Source organism: Haliotis cracherodii, unplaced genomic scaffold, assembly GCF_022045235.1.
Source record: "Haliotis cracherodii isolate W230 unplaced genomic scaffold, xgHalCrac1.p SCAF_16, whole genome shotgun sequence".
NCBI classification, from domain to species: domain Eukaryota; kingdom Metazoa; phylum Mollusca; class Gastropoda; order Lepetellida; family Haliotidae; genus Haliotis; species Haliotis cracherodii.
In genome coordinates, this window is record NW_027266271.1 from 25054123 (window position 1) to 25071876 (window position 17754).

A 17754-nucleotide genomic window follows, 5' to 3' on the forward strand; every position below is an offset into this window, starting at 1 on the left:
AGCTTATAAACGCAAGGTTTTATGTTATAACAAAGGAGACGTTGTTAAATTGAATGATCTCATAAACACTACCAATTGGTCTGTATTATTTAATGAATGTACAAATGTTTTAATGAATGTACAAATGTTGATGATATGTGTGAAGTGTTGTATGAAAGATTGAATGATTTTGTAACACAATGTATTCCATCTAAAACTGTCACTATTCGACAAAATGACAAACCATGGTTTGATTCACATTTAAGAAAGGAGTGTAGGATACGTAATAGGTTGCGAAAGAAATAAAAAAGGAGTAATAAGGAGACAGATATTATAGCATACAAAAAACAACGCAATAAAGTCAACAACATGAAAAGTTATGCGAAAGAAAAGTTCTATTCTAACATCGATGAATTTCTTTCGGAACTATATATATTAAATAAACAATCATATTGGAAATTACTAAGATATGTCGTCAAAAACTCTGGAACATCTACGAGCATCCCCCCGTTAAGGAAACAAGATACCGATGACTGTCCCAATATATTTTCAGATTTAGAAAAATCAGAGAGATTAAATGAATATTTCCAATCCATATCTACCCTAACAGAAGAACGGGAAGAATTACCATATTTCAATCAACGCACTAAGAGTATTTTTGACAAATTAACTGTCTCAGAAAATGAAATATCTGACGTTATAAAATGTCTTCAAATTAACAAGGCATCTGGTCCAGACAGAAAAAGTAAGAACCTATTAAAGAAAACAGTAAACAGCATTAGTATTGTTTTAGGTATGTTATTCAATCATTCATTGGCTTTAAATGCATATCCAACAGAGTGGAAAAGAGCGCATGTCATGCCATTGTATAAGAAAGGAGATCATTCAGTTGTGAAAAATTACAGACCAATATCACTCATTAGTTGTATTGGTAAAGTGTTTGAAAGAGCTGTATTTAAGCATCCTTATAACTACTTTCATGACAATAAATTGTTATATAAATACCAGTCGGGCTTTCAAAAAGGCCATTCCACTGTCCATCAATTAATTGAATTGTATAATCAAATTTGTATATCTTTAGATAATAGAGAAAAATATTGCATGTTTTTTTGCTATGTGTCAAAAGCATTTGATCGTGTCTGGCATAGAGGGCTTATGTACAAATTAGAAATGTATGGTATAAAAGGGAATTTACTTGAATGGCTGTCCAGTTACATAAGCAATCGTACTCAATCAGTGTTTGTAAGCGGGGCTCTATCCAAGCCAAGGATTTTGAAGGCTGGCGTTCCACAAGGGTCCCTTTTTATTCATTGTGTTTGTTAACGACATTGCTGATGAATTAGATTGCATAACAAGACTCTTTGCTGACGATACAGCACTCGGCTTTTCTTCACCAGACAATCAACTTGTTGAATCAACTCTAAATTTAAATCTGAGCAAGCTGTGTAACTGGGCAAAACGCTGGTTAATTAAATACAACCCAGATAAAGCAGATGCGGTTATATTTTCCTTAAAAGATAAATCAGACCTCATGTTCAAAATCATAAACATTTGGGTATAACGTTTGCATCAAACGGAAAATGGTCCAGTCACGTAGATAACATAATTAAGTCAACATCAAAAATGATACATTCAATGAGAATATTAAAATTCATATTGAACAGAAATACATTAAATAAAGTATATACAATCTTCATAAGACCCCATTTCGAATATGCGTGTGAAGTGTGGGTGGGCGTAATATAGAATTATCAACTCAGTTAGAAAATCTCCAACTAGAAGCTGCCAGAGTAGTTACTGGGCTCCCAAAGTATACTTCGCACACACATCTGTATTATGAAACAGGATGGGAAACGTTAATAGAACGAAGAAGGAAACGCATGCTATGTTTGTTCTACAAAATACAAAGTAATATTGCCCCAACTTACCTTAAAGACATTGTACCAACCACTGTAGGTTCAAATATATCATATGATTTAAGAAATTCAGACAATATTGAGATTCCATATACTAGATTAAAACACTCAACGTGTTCTTTTATTCCATCAACTGTAAGGTTATGGAACACTATTCCTGCAGCAGGTAGAAATTGTACATCTACATCCCAATTCAAGACATACATTCAAAAAGAGCAAGTCATTGCACCTCCATATTTTTCCTATGGTGTTAGAAAGTTGAATATTTATCAAACTCGATTAAGATACATGAAAAGCCAGTTAAATTATGATTTATACATAATAGAGGTAAAATGTGATCCAATATGTCAATGTGGGGATCCATGTGAAAACGCATATCATTATTTATTAAAGTGTCCATTGTACGTCCACCAAAGAAAAAACTATTTTAATAATAATTCGGGACATTTTACAGAACGCCGTGAAAAAATATGCTAAATTAGATTTAAATTTGATGTTAAACGGAAATGAGTGTTTGTCCATTATCGAAAATCAACACATCTTTAATGCAGTGCAAATGTTTATAAGTCATACAAAGAGATTTGGGTAACACTTTAATGTACATATACTAGTCTCTCTCTTTTGTACATTTCTTGTTATCTTTACACTCATCTTCTTTTCTGTTTTCCTTTTATATGATTTACTGTACAAGCTTTGTAAATACCATGGAGAGGGAGTCCTAAGTTGGATAACTTGTTCCCAATCCATTTCAATCTGAATAAAATATGTTTAGATCAGAGAGTAACTGATAATTACAAGCTCTGTCCTCGCTTGTGAAGATTTATACAGACCCTGAAACTGCAGTAATCTAGACTTGCCAGATATTATAGACTTGCGTGGGCTGTGTTGGCTATATTTGTTTCAGGGTCTGTATGTGACAGACTAGTATAGACTCAGCATCACAGGAACGGGAGGACACTTGAGAAGAGCTCGTTAAACTACTGATGAGGAACAATTTGATCTTCAGTGGTATCGCAGAAGAGAGGGACGAAGACACAGAAACTAAATTAAAGGAGTTCATCAAAGATAACCTAAAGATTAGAAATGTAACTGCGTTCGATCAAGTACACCGTTGAGGGCCTCATCACCAGGGCCTCCATTGCCAGGGCCACCCTCGTCACATTACAACCCGCTTGCTTGAGAGAGTAAGTATGATATGCAGTACCCAGGGAGTTGAAGGGGACTAATGTTTGGTCAACGAACAACTCCCTAGAATGATGAACGAACGGAGGAAGCAGTTATTCCCCACCTTCCGACGTGCCAAGGACAACGGAGAAGAGGCTAAGCTGGTTAGAGGTCAACCGTTTATCAATGGTCGACAGGTTTATACTGACTAGCGTTGTCAACGATGTCACACTGACCTGCACCGCTATAACGCTATAAACAAACAACGCTCAACAAAAAAACCTTACTGATGAAAAGAAACAGACTCTCTGTGAACTTACCTGTGAAGTTCCTCGGGTGTGTGGCCTGAAACCGAAAATAGTATCGCCTGATTTTACAAACTACTTTACATTTGAGTTTCTTTTGCTTTTAATGATTTTAAAAAATAAGAGTGAGTGAGTATGGTTTTACACCGCTGTTAGCAATATTCCAGCAATATCACGGCGGGGGACACCAGAAATGGGCTTCGCACATTGTACCCATGTCGAGAATCGAACTAGAAAATAAAATAAGAAAGCCAATTAGTGCGATAATATAATTAATGACAGGGATTATGGCAAGAACCTTATAAAATATGGGATTAAATGTCTTAAAATAAAATATGGGATTTAATGTCTTAAAATAATAACTCAATGTACAGCAATATAAAATATATCATGTATTTCAAGCAAAGGGATAACCACATACTTTTTTCCATGTCTTAGAGGTGTGCGACAGGGTGAAAACTGTCGCCTTTGTTATTTTCTTTATTCCTTAGTGATCGTAAGAAATTTCTAACTAAACAAATTGTGTATTATTGAGTTATATGCATTTCCATAGCCTGATTATTCTGTTCTTTTAGCAATTAATCAGAATGACTTTCAAAGACGTCTGTATACATTAGATGAGTTTTGTTATAAATTGAAGCTCAGGATAAATATTGACAAATGTAAAATTTTCATATTTGATGACACAAAGGGGGATTATTTCACAATGTTTACTATAAATAACGTTGTTTAAGAAAATGTGAATGAATATATATACCTAGGAGAAACTTTTAAAAGTCAAGTACATTCCAACAAGCAATTAATGTGTGAGAAAGCATAAAAGGCAATGCTTTTCATTTTGACCAAAGCTATATTACACAACTTTTCAATAAGCTACAGAAAAAATTATTTGACAGAATGATGCTAACCATGCTAACTTATGGTTAATAAACCGGCCATTTTGAAAACTGCACTATACTGGAATAGATTCAACTTGATTTTTTTTGGGGGGGGGAGGTGGGGACATTTTACCTATTCAAAAGATTACTCCACATTATAATTATTATTTTGTTCTTGTAAGCAGACATGGGACATAAACTACTTTACAACACTAATCCCTCGACAATCCCTTCTTTTATGTATGAATTATTACTCGATGCGTGTTATTGATTTCATACCCTTTCCATTCATCTTTTTTAGGAAGCCACGCCTGGCATTGTCCGTCAAAATGAGTAACCAATCGAGAGACGAAACGTGTTAACACGGAGTATACATTAATAGGATTACCCTCAGTGGATTATCGGAAACACTGTGAAAAGGTACGAATTTATTACTAAGCTAAGTTTCACTGTGGAACTCTCCCTCTAGAAATAGAGACCGGTAGAATATGTAGGCCATCTGTACCGCTGCAAAATAGAGTCTGTAAATTATGTCCCCATTCATGTCTCGAGGACGAAATGCACTTCCTTTTAAAATGCCCCTTTTATTCTGATTTTAGAATCTTACTGCTCGAAAAAGCAAATCTGGCCAACGCGACCGTGCATGATGTAGATAAACTTAAGCTCTTGATGAATAACCCACATATACAAAGTGTTTTAGCTACAACAATTGTAAAAATGTTTCGCAGGAGGACGCAGACTAAAGACGTGCTTGTCTGAGATGTAAAGTCACTTTCCCTGAAAAGTAACGGTCTTCATATTATTAGATATCTACACATCGACAACAATCTAAAACCATGTCTTTTGAAATTAACATTTGGTATTCTTACTAGAAGATATTCCTTAACATTTAAAACTTGCTCGTAGGTACTAATCAAATGGTTTAACCATACTGGTGTTAACATACACATAAATAGGTGTTTTGATGGTTATTTTTCCTATTATTTGGTACTAAAAATAGTCAGCCATTTGGTAACTTACGATCTTAATAAGCACATATAACGTTAAAATATGGTGTCCAACAAAATTGACAGTTCCTTGGCTGCTGGAATACGAAAGGATGATGTTACAATGTTTTACTTAGATACTTTTATACATGTTTTAATGTACATACGATGTCTCAAAAGCCTGTAAAGGCTGGGTGCAATAATGATGATAATTGATAATTGTTTATATTGTATATGTTATTTGCACGTGACATCTTAATAAAATACTCTCTCTCTCTCTCTCTCTCTCTCTCTCTCTCTCTCTCTCTCTCTCTCTCTCTCTCTCTCTCTCTCTCTCTCTCTCTCTCTCTCTCTCTCTCTCTCTCTCTCTCTCTCTCTCTCTCTCTCTCTCTCTCTCTCTCTCTCTCTCTCTATTACTAACCCTAGCCCGGCTAACCTGAGATCGATATGGGGGTTGCATGGGCGGATACAGCTTTTTTTGAAAAGGGGGGTTACACAATTAAGATCTATTTATTGTCTTTGGTGGTAATTTATACAGAAATAAAAAAACCCACCCCCACCCCCCTCCTCTATATCCGCCCATGGGTTGGCTCGCCAAGGCGAGACTGCGGAAGCGCTATAGCGCGGTAATTGAGCAGTTGGTAGAGTGCGAAGCTGCGCCCGGTTGCATATCTTTCAAAACAGGATACAATGTTTTCTGAATGAATAAATATCCATGCATACCAATGTCTTTTAAATGTATGATGAAGACGCCCGTGGAAGATCAGTTTCATCCAACAATGGCACGTTGATATGGAGGCATCCACAAAATCTAGATTCTTCAAGCTTATCAAATATGAATTAAAACAGAATTCTACGCGGATAAGTTACCAGAATGATACCACATGCCACTATTACATTTTAGATTGTCTTGTCACAGGCTACCAATTGAAAGAAAAAGCACAGGGCCAAGGAGCGTCCATTCCAATATGGAATGAACGTTGGATTGCTTTGGGAAAGATCGCTCATTTCAAACTTTCCAAAGCTTGGAAGGATCGATCTTTCCAGAAAATCCAAAATTGGATTGGCAATATTTCCAAACATATTTCCAACACAGGAAATGTTTGGAATGACTTGGAATGGTTTTGTAATTGTTTGGAAATATGGTTAGAAGAAACAAGTTAAAATATGTTTGATTAGTAATTTAAACGATAATAAGACTATGAATTATTTTTTTAGTTTAAACTATATATAATAAATATTAAATTTATCTCAAACATTCACTACTTGTCTGTCTAGCGAGGGGCTTTTACAGTCGCATTCTCTCCTAAGGTGAGAGAGAGAGACCCGCACTTGACTCGGCAAGACACTAATAGGTCTCAAGATTAAGTATTCGGCTGGATGTCAGCTCTCATTTAATTACAAAACAGACAGTCGTCTAGACGGTTCACATGTAAGTGCGCCGACATGTGCCTAAGATAATAAAATGGACAATCTTTGGTAACATCTAATTTATTGTTGTCTCACGCCAGAGCTGTGAATAATTCTGTTCATTGAACAATTGGAATTCAGGAAGTTATCAATAATTGTTTTACTTAACATAAGAAACATAAATTGTTTACAACATAATATTATGATGTCAGGACGTACTTCAGTCAAAACCATATATTCAACCTTATAATCAATTTAATGACAGACTCCAGAGCTCCAGATAAGCTTTTGGTGTTGTGGGTATTTTAACTCATGCATTTTAAAATCATTGGGTATCAGTAATTCTATCTGGGTATTCAAATTTCTGTTACCCACTAGTTTTTACACATGTGGGTATTTAAGTTAAATAAATAAAAACACTATACACTTCATCTTGTCCCTGCAAACTGTGGGTTCGAGAGTTTTATAGGACTCAAAAATACCGCGATACTTCCACAAGAGAGTGTGTGGCAAATGATCATGATGTAACTGTCATTGTGTAGTTTGGCAAGGTTGACGGAATGTCCGTATATAATTTCAAAATAAGTTTGATTTGCTAATCGAATACGCAGGGTTACTTCACAATATTTTGTTGATACGCACAAGTTTTATTTTTGTAACGTATCTGTAATGTTCATTGCGTATTTGATACGTTTGGATTTTGTTTCACCTGCGTATTTCTGCATTTCTGATGCGTATTTTACGCAGATACGCAGCTTATCTGGAGCTCTGGACTATTGATTTCCGAGTCCCGATTATCAAATCAATGAGGTATCAGTTTCACCACATGTGCACAGACCGCCTATACTTATATATATATTTTTCATAACTATTCTCCAGTTAAAGTCCTATCCTCTTATCAAACAATCTGTGAGAGTGATCATCATTAATGAAACACTCATTCTCATCAAAGAATACAAAACAAATGAAGAATCAGATGCATACTTTTATTGTCATGCTTCATTCATCACGAAGTAGATTTACATACATTTGTGAATAGCACTTAAAACTGTGATAATGAATTTTTACATTGTCCATATTAACATAATAATATATACATATATACAAAACAGGACATGCATTTATTAAATATTTACCATAATATGGATTTCCGAATATATAAACGACTTCAACGTTGATATTTCACACAAAAACAAAGTCTCCTGTCTTTTAACGTTCAGGGGAAAAGGGTTTGCTTTCACAATTGAACATTTGTTTTCACCAAAGGACAATCAAATCAAGCCAAAAACACGAAAAATACATATATATATGGTTAGCAACCGTCATTATACAGCGAGGGGAGAAATTCGTCTGCTCTAACTGCCTTCACAAAAACATTTCAGCCCTAATTTACCGAGGCAGCTGTGACGTAGTAGCATTACATTCGCTGCGTTTGCAGCATATAAGATGTGTAATCTGTGGAGTGACTAAAGTAATATTACGGCTGAAATCTTACTTGCATGGTTGTTTTAATAGAACACTTACGTTTTAAAAACACAATTGTTCTTATATAATGTTTTTAGGTTTGGTTTTATAAATACTAGGGAAGATTTTTTATACATATAAAACTGATCGAAAATACAGGCTGAACAATAGAAAAATCAAAATAGGAGTTGTGAATAGTGACAAATTTGAATTACATCACTGTGTCAATAATTATTGACTGATTCCGTCAAACAACTGTCAAACCATTTATTGCCATGTACGTACATGTACACAGGAAGTCGGCGCTGTCTGAGTGAGTGAGTTTGGTTTTACGCCGCTTTTAGCAATATTCCAGCAATATCACGGCGGGGGACACCAGAAATGGGCCGGCACTGTCTGAGGCTCCAGGTAAATAAACATCGTTGTTTTATGACGGGAGATCAGACGAACCGTGAACCAGGGGCATGCGACGTAGGTACACCTAAAGGTGGTAGGGAATTGTTTCTTGAACTGGCTAATTGACCGTACATATAATTGGTAAATATATTCGTTTTGACACCCGTGTTTCATGCGCATCACGGCTCATAATCACAATACAGACAAATGAGGCCCCATGATCAGCGGAGCGTGAACAACATGGATGCCGCCTTTCGGCCGTAACAGTCAAGCTGCGATCTCGGAACTGCTCGCCCGATTGAATCCAATTGCAAGCGGAGACAAGATTACTTCCCTTACTCAAACATGATCGTTGCTCAGAAATGTTCAAATCTCTCTTCAGTAAATCATGAAATTAAAGCGAGCATGACATTTATGCAAAAAATGCGATCGTCAGTCCCTCTGATTATTTTTAATATGTTTCATTTCATCATGATAAAAAAGTTAGTCACTTATAAGGTTAAATGGAAACGATCGTTAACAAAAACAACAAAATGTATTCTCTCATCACTCAGCCTAACAGTGATATAACTGCAAATTAAACAATCAAGTGCAGCAAATTAAACAATCAAGTACGCTAAAGTATTCCACATGGTGGGTGGACGAACAGGGGGCACTTTGAGTTTGACAGGTGTCATCAACTGGTCAAGTAACATCACGGTTTGTATATTCACGTTGATTGGACAGTCAAGACTGGCGCCAACTAATCATGACGGCGTCTTCAGAACAGAACAGAACTTTATTTCTCCCAGGTTTAGGCTTACGTGGATAACGGAAAATTTGGTTTTAGTGATAGCACATTTGTAATTCATTCTAATATACTTTCCTTGTTGATTATATGGCTGCGGTCGTAGATCCGGATGTATCTAAATATGCACAGTAAATACACAGGGTTTATTGTTATACTTTTAGGATTAATAGATACAATTGAGTATTTATACCCTTGATCATAGAGTTAGTAACTACTTTCACATGTTCGATTTGTATGATTTGGGTTATGATTATATTGACAAAATAAGAAATCATTCCGTGTATATATGTATTATATATTGTACCCCAATACGTAATTAAATTGTGTATAAATAAGGACACTAGGTTAATTACTGTAAGTGATTATTTGATAAACATATTCTCCTTTAATGCGTAATATGTCACAGAGGTAAAGCTAATTCATAAAAACTAATTGTTCCATTCATTTGGCTTCTATCTTTTATATGAAACAAATGCTATAACATGGGGTGATAAACTTCATTGGCAATAGCCATAGCATATAATTGTCCGCATGAACAGTCTACTCTGTTCCAGATATGTTGATTTATTTTGTCAGCATTTAAATCGTTGCATTCCTGGCTCAATGATTCATTTGACGAGATCTTGTCCCCTGTTTTGAATTACCGTCAGATCGTTCCAGACCAATTATAAAATTTCCAGCCCTATGTGTTGCGCATAATTCCGAGATAATTCGAAGTTCATATTCTTGTACGAACACTTATCAAAATTCATTTATACCTAGTACTATTTTGTACATATGTATATTAGTTCAAATTATAATAATGAGTCCCTCTATTCTCGAAACGGTCTTTGTTCTACGACAACCGTAAGTCGGTATGGGAAAACAAAATATTTGTTTAATTGTTCAAAGTTCATAGTCAATGTCATTTGACTATAGACAAGGAAGATAAGAAATTAAATATAAAGAGTAGCCACTTTAAATGGACAGAAATTCTTTTAGTTAAATTTGCTCATGATTTGGTCTTTTTGTGGTAAATAGTGTCAAAATACTCTTAATTATTTACTTTCATGTCATTACTAATCTCACATAAGGTCAAAAGTTGTACAACGTTTAACAGATTATGACATGTTGTATCCAAACATTTCCAAACAAATCCAAGCTTGGAAATATGACCTTAACAAATTTTGGAATGGTCATATTTCCATTTGGAATAGTGGTATTTCCAAGTTTTGGATTGTTTGGAATGGATGCTATTTTGTCCAGTGAAGGTCGCTGGCCAAAAATACCATTAGTTGAAAGGACATGTCCATCTTTTGTACATATATGACATTGCTGTCGAGTATCATTATACGTTAATCTGTTAACATCTGGACATGTTATTCTCTTGCGCAGACATTCATATTTACCTATCGCTCAAATATATCCATTTTTCAAGAAATTCTTATGTTTAACCTGATGAAAATATTTGGATGCAAAGATAATCGTACGATGAAAGACATCAAGCAGATGAAGTTCTATAATATTATATTTACTTTAACTAATATACCACAGATATGTATGTGTAGAAATGGCATCTCGAAAGTCATGGAAATATCAACACGATGAAATAAACAAATTATTGGTGGGAATAGACCCCCGCTCCCCCGCCACACACACACACGCCGATTAATAATATGGGATCAGGACCCTACATCTCGGCAGTGTCTTGTCTGTAGGACCCCATCGCTGTTCTCGACTGCAGAATTGCACTATGCACAGCTTAACGTACAGCGTATGAATATCAATCCATAATGATATCCAGATATGAAACAAAAATCTGATACATAATTAAAAACTCGAAAGGACAAGAGTTCTCTCCCTTCCCATTCCGAGTGTTTATTTAAACTGAACTGGGGCCTCTTGTGAGTGATACAAGCGATCTAAAAAATATGCATAACCTATTAAGCAATCAGAGTACGAGTAATTCAAAATATCGGTATGCTGCTAAACGCAATGAACTGACAATCGGGGTGGAAATGTATAAATCATGCTGACAATATCATGTCTTGTTGTTCCTTGACAACTACGCTCGTTTTCACCACATCACCCTAAAACGAAACCTACATTTTTGCCTCGCTTCCCCTACTTCAAATACAGACCAATTTGTCATATTTGGCTCGTTTCCAATGGTTGAGAGCTTTAATGTGAAATATCTTACATACCTATCTGAAACCTGTATGGAGAATATATGAGAAGTGGGCACAGGAGCACTGTTTTCTCAACGATATCGTCAGACCGGAAGTAGCCTTTGTCGAATTGGATAGGGGCACAAATGTGTGCGTTATCATGACGTCATATTGACCTGTCGGATCACTCGTATAAGCTCCGCCCACTCAGAGTGCGGTAAATGCCCCTTTGAGCAACGACACAGAGCTAAACCGAAAACAAGAAGAGCCGCAGGAGGACTAATCATATTTATCAGGGAAGATATAAATTACGAAGAAATAAAAATAGACACGCCAAACCTAGAAGCCAACGGCATTAAAATCACATTAAATAACCGAAACATAAACATCATAAATATTTACCACTGGGCGGAACAAAAAGTCCAACCTGAGGATCTAAACAAACTACTCAAAATAAGCGATAAATCTACTATATTCCTAGGAGACTTTAACGCTCACCATCCTACATGGAGCATAGATGATAAAATAGATAATCATGGCAAATTAATCTCCGAATGGATAGAAACAAACGACCTAGTACTCCTTAATAGCAACCAACCCACGAGGTACGATAAGATAAACCAAAAAATGTCGGCTATCGACCTAACCATATGCACCGCAGATCTAGCCCAAAGCACTCAATGGGAAGTGCACGACGTCCCGCTAGGTAGCGACCACTTCCCCATAAACATAACCATAGGAAATACAAACGTACCAATCCAAACAGAAAACCAAGAACCAAAATTCCATTACAACAAAGCTAACTGGGACCAATTCCAAGATATCTGCAACGAAGCTAACTTAAACGAAATAGAAAATAATGATCCAGAAACCTATTGTAAAAACCTAACAGACTATATAATAAACGCAGCCAAAACCTCCATCCCCTTCAAAACATCTAAGACAGGCAAACCGACGGTACCATGGTGGAATGAGGAAATAGAACAGACTAGACGAAAACGTAAATCAGCCTTCAATAAAGCAAAACGCGACTACAAATATTTAAACATAGCCCACGAACTAAACCACCAGGTTCAAAAACTAGTCCAAATAGCCAAAAGTAGAGACTGGAAAAAATTCTGCGAAGGTATAAATAACCGTACAGATGCCAGAACGGTCTGGCGCAAAATCCACGCCATTAGAGGCTTAAAACGACATAAAAAAAAACCTAACATTAACAACTCAACCAACCCCGCCCAAAAAGCAAATAATCTCGCCAACCACTTTTCGGCCGTTAGCAGTAACAGCAACTTCAGCCAAAAATTCCAAGATAAACTTAAAACAGAAAACAAACCCACAAAAGAACCAAACAATAACAATCTAGAAATAAATCAACCCTACACAATGGAGGAGCTCCTCTACGTAATCCAAAACAGGAAAAAGGGCACAGCCCCAGGATTAGACCTAACCTCTTACCAAATAATTAAAAAACTCCCCTTAAAACTGCTCCAGGCACTACTCAAACTATACAACCTCATCTACCTAAACGGACAGGTTCCTACTCCCTGGAAACAGGCCCTAGTCATACCAATCCCTAAACCTAATAAACCAGCTAATCAAGCTAACTCATATAGACCAATATCCCTAACTTCAAACTTATGTAAAGTAATGGAATCAATGGCTAAAAATAGATTACAACATTACTTAACCCAAAATAACACCATAAACCCAGATCAAAGCGGTTTCACTCCTGGCCGCTCAACCCTAGATAACCTCGCCCGACTAGAACAAGATATTAAGACAGGACAACTAAATAAACAATATACCACAGGCATCTTCTTAGACTTCTCTAAAGCTTTCGACATGGTATGGCACGATGGGCTAATACAAAAACTTAAAAAAATAGGACTCAAAGGTCAGATAATAAACTACATCCAGGACTTCCTAAACAATCGTAAAATAACCGTGTGTATAGACCAAACTCTATCGGACCAATGTCCCCTAGAAAATGGCACTCCACAGGGCAGTATCCTCAGCCCCACCCTCTTCAATATAATGATAAACGATCTATTCGAGGGTCTATCCCCTAAAGTAAACACATCAAAATTCGCGGATGATGGAGCCATCTGGATCCGCACTAAAAGCATGAAAATGGCCAAAAATCTACTCCAAAAATCTCTTAATAAAATACAACAATGGGCTGACAAATGGGGCTTCTCCCTTAACTCAGAAAAAACAACAGGAATAGTATTCAAACATAAAAACATGAAACCCGCCTCCCCAATCCTCCAGCTAAACAATCAAACAATCAAATTTCAAAAACAAACCAAATTCTTAGGACTTATTTTCGATGAACATCTCACCTGGGATGCTCACATCCAAAACCTAACAACTAAATGCAGTAAAGACCTAAACACCCTAAGATGCCTAACTGGCTCTAACTGGGGAGCCTCCAAAGATACTCTCCTCTCTCTCTACATATCCCTAATTAGATCAAAACTAGACTACGGCTGCGCCATATACAACACCCTAAACAACTCTCTATCTAAAAAACTTGACTCAATACAATATCAGGCTCTCAAACTCATTACACGCTCCCAACATGGCACCTCCTACACCTCACTTCAGGCCTTAACAGGAGAAATGCCACTAAGTCTACGCAGGGAACAGCTAAGCTTAAATTTCTGGGCCGCGTCCCAATCAAACCCTCTCATCCAAAACTTAATAAACCAAAACATCAGCCCTAAAAACCAAGCTCTAGCTCGTAAACACCCCTTACTTACCCCAATATCCCAAAGAATAACAAACTACCTAAATGAACACCAAATTAAAAATCTTAAACAAAACTGCAAACAATCAAATATCTTCACCCCTAAACTTAAAATACCCAAAATAGACACAACACTAGCTAGCCAAATAAATAAACAAACCGACCCAAACATAGCTAAAACTACCACACTAGCATACATACACAAAAATTGGCCAAATTGGTGTCACATTTACACGGACGGATCCTCAGATCCGACCTCCAAACACACGGGTTTCGGAGTCCATACCACACAACCAACTAAAACCACACAATCCTTCCGACTCCCAAATAACCAATCAATATTCACGGCCGAACTAATGGGCATGGCCTCAGCCCTCCACAATCAAGAATCCAAAAACAACCAAAAAATCCTAATACTTACTGACTCCCTAAGTGGACTACAAGCCCTCCAAAACAAAAATACCAAAAACCGACCTAAATTAATAAATCAAATACTTAAAAGCTCCAACGACCTAACAAAAGCAGGCAAACAAATAACCTTCTTGTGGATACCCGCCCACGTAGGAATATACGGTAATGAAAACGCCGATAAAGCAGCTAAACTATCCCTCAAAATCCCAGAAATAAGCTTAAACTTACCCATCTCAAAATCAGAAATTAAAAGTGTAAACAAACAAAAAATCACAAAAAAATGGCATAACCTATATCTAAACTCAAATAGCCAAATCAAAAGAGTGCTCAGCAAACCACTAACCAAACCAAAAATTCTCCATCCATCAAAAAAAATCGACAGAGTAATCACTAAACTCCAAACAGGACACACCAACCTAAATAACCACCTAAAAAAATTTAAAAAACACACTACAGGTAACTGCCCACACTGCAAACAACCAGAAACCCCAGAACACGCACTCATCCACTGCACACACTACCTCACACATCGAACCGCATTACAAACCACCCTCAATCTAAACAAGGCTCTCACTCTAGAAGCAATACTAAACCCACAAAATAAACTAGAAAACTTCAAGGCCTTAGGCGTATTCTTAATAAAAACGGAACTAATAAAACGCATCTAAAACCATAATAACCTACCAAATCAAAATCACATAAACAAACAATCATCCACCATACCCAGCTCCCTTAGTTCTCCTCCCCAAGCCCATCGGCATCTATTCCAAATCTCAAAATTCCCAAATTCTATATAAGCAACCCCTAAAGCCCCCTCTTGGGTTGCACAGACCACCCTCGCCCCTTTCGGAAACACATTAAATGGCCTGGCCGGGCCCGTGTGCGAAATACGCATCAGTCGGAAAGCGCACGTTAAATCTCCAAAGTAAGTAAGTAAGTACGACACAAGGGCCTATGGTCCAGAAATCCACAACCCCATGTGTCCATGCTCAACGGCACGTTAACTTCATGGCACAACATCTGTGCCAAAAGCTACGACGCTTGGGGGAAATTTTGGTGCAAACAAAACACGATAGAACCGTGCAAATGACACTTGAATTCTTGTTTGTTTGTTGTTTAACCCACACTCACACCCACATATAGTGATTAATATCATGAGCACTGATCCACGCAATTGGGATCGATGACACGCATCACCCGATCCCGTTAGTCGCCTCTTATGACAAGCATAGTCGCCTTTTACAGCAAGCATGGGTTGCTGAAGACCTATTCCAACCAGGATTTTCTCAGGTCGTCTTTCAAGTAATCACCCCTTTGAGCTGATGCTTGTTGTACAAGTGCCCTACTTTCATATGCCAAATGCTTCCTTCCTTCAGCTTTTTGTCTTTTGTAATATTGTGAAAGTTTAGATATTTGCTCCTCTCATGCCTCACTGCCATCTCTCATCCTTGTGTAGATGGCCCACATATATTCTGTCCAATTGTCATGGGTACGATGTACTTCTCTGAAAATTGTACTTCTTTGAAAATTGATCCTGAGCCCATATTAACTTTTAGTATCAAGCAAGTGTTATGAGAGAAAGTATGGAGAGGTGAGTGTGTATTTGACTTCATTGTTGCCAAGAAACAGTCGCATGACAATAACGATTCGTTTAGGGTGGAAATGGATTTGTCAGGTAATCTGAGTTTTTGCCGGCCAAGCAGACAAATGCTAAGATATTTAGCATAGATCTCTGCTTCTCACATTAACATGAGTATTAATGTGATAAAACATACTTTTCAGCCGACCATATAGGGCACGTTGGCATGCATGGAAACACTGTGGTTGAAGCACAAGACACAGGCTCTACCCCATGTCCAAGAGGACATTTCAGCAGGAGGCAGGACTTTACAGTCAACGCACGTCGTGTCTACAACAGGTCAAGGTGCTCCAGATCAGGTCAAGTTTACTCATAAATGCCCCAAATGCAGGTAACCACATCCAGCCTGTTCTTGCTTTTCCGTAATGTTGGGTCGTAGGCCAAACAATTTAACTCTTCACAGCCAACTCATGCTAAAGGCACTGACCCAACTCCGCTCATGTCTGCTAGATCTAAATCGCACTTGCAACTGTACAAGCAGTCTAACCATGTTCGTGCCATTTATTACAATGTTTTGAATCAGGTTTTCAACCAAAATATAGTGGCCCCCACTAGTAGCTGCCAAGTTGAAGAAGTGAGTGAGTTAATATTTAACGTCACATCGGCAGTATCTCAGCCATATCGTGACGAGCCAAAATGAAGAAGGAAGTAGACTTGAAGAGATTGAGTCACAGGTCCCTTTGATGTGCAGCCTCTGCCGAACCTACAAGTTTCACCTATCATTCTCGTCCCAAAAATACAACGGGTAACTATCAGTCCTGGATGTGACTGATGATTTTCATATACATCACATTTCGTATCAACATGGCAGAACAATCAACTACCACATTGACAGTGAAGCATTACATGTTCTGTGTGGTGCACCAACTAGGTCCAAATGCACTGTTTGCAAAATTGGATGTGCAAATCAAGTTTCAGGATAAAACCTGTTCACTCTCAGGAGTTTGAGTTGCTAGGTTTGTCTGACTGACTGACCCCTTGGTAGGTATTGGGGCTATAAGGCTTATTTATTTTGTGCCCATGATAAAGGTTTGCTAAATTCCTAGAAAGGTTATAAAGAAGAGAAAGCTTCCCCACGCTTTGAGAACATATAAGAATGACATTCTGCATGCCATGGCAAAATATATTCCTGGAACATAATAGGCTAGCCAATAAGAGGTCAACTGTAATAGTCGCTACATGGCTGAAATAATGCCGATGCGACGTTAAATTTTAACTCACTCACTCACTCAACTGTAATAGAGTTGTTGTTTTGTTTGTTGTTGTTTTTTTGTGGGGGGAGGGGGGGCAATTCTGTAAATATTATAAATGAGCCACATTTTCAAGGTGATTACAAACTGTACATTTTGCAAAAATGTCATTTACAAGAATGTGGAGACAATTTGCAAAACCACAATTCCCGAGGCGACGTCTGGTTAAGAGAAACTCTTCTTTTTGTTTGTTTCTAGATATACTTGTAATAGAAGGATTGATGCCATAGAGATGGCGTCCTTTTAAGGATGATCTCCATGGCTGTTGTC

At 37.3% G+C, this 17754-nt stretch overlaps 1 protein-coding gene across 1 annotated transcript in view; it reads right to left on the reverse strand.

The window, feature by feature from the left end:
- The window catches only part of LOC139463988 (arsenite methyltransferase-like), a 28193-nt gene extending 16630 nt beyond the window's left edge, over positions 1-11563 (reverse strand). The window contains exon 1 of the mRNA XM_071245466.1: positions 11472-11563. The gene's annotated coding sequence lies outside the window, so the exon portion shown is untranslated. The remainder of the gene's footprint in view (positions 1-11471) is intronic.
- Between the last annotated feature and the right edge of the window lie 6191 nt (positions 11564-17754).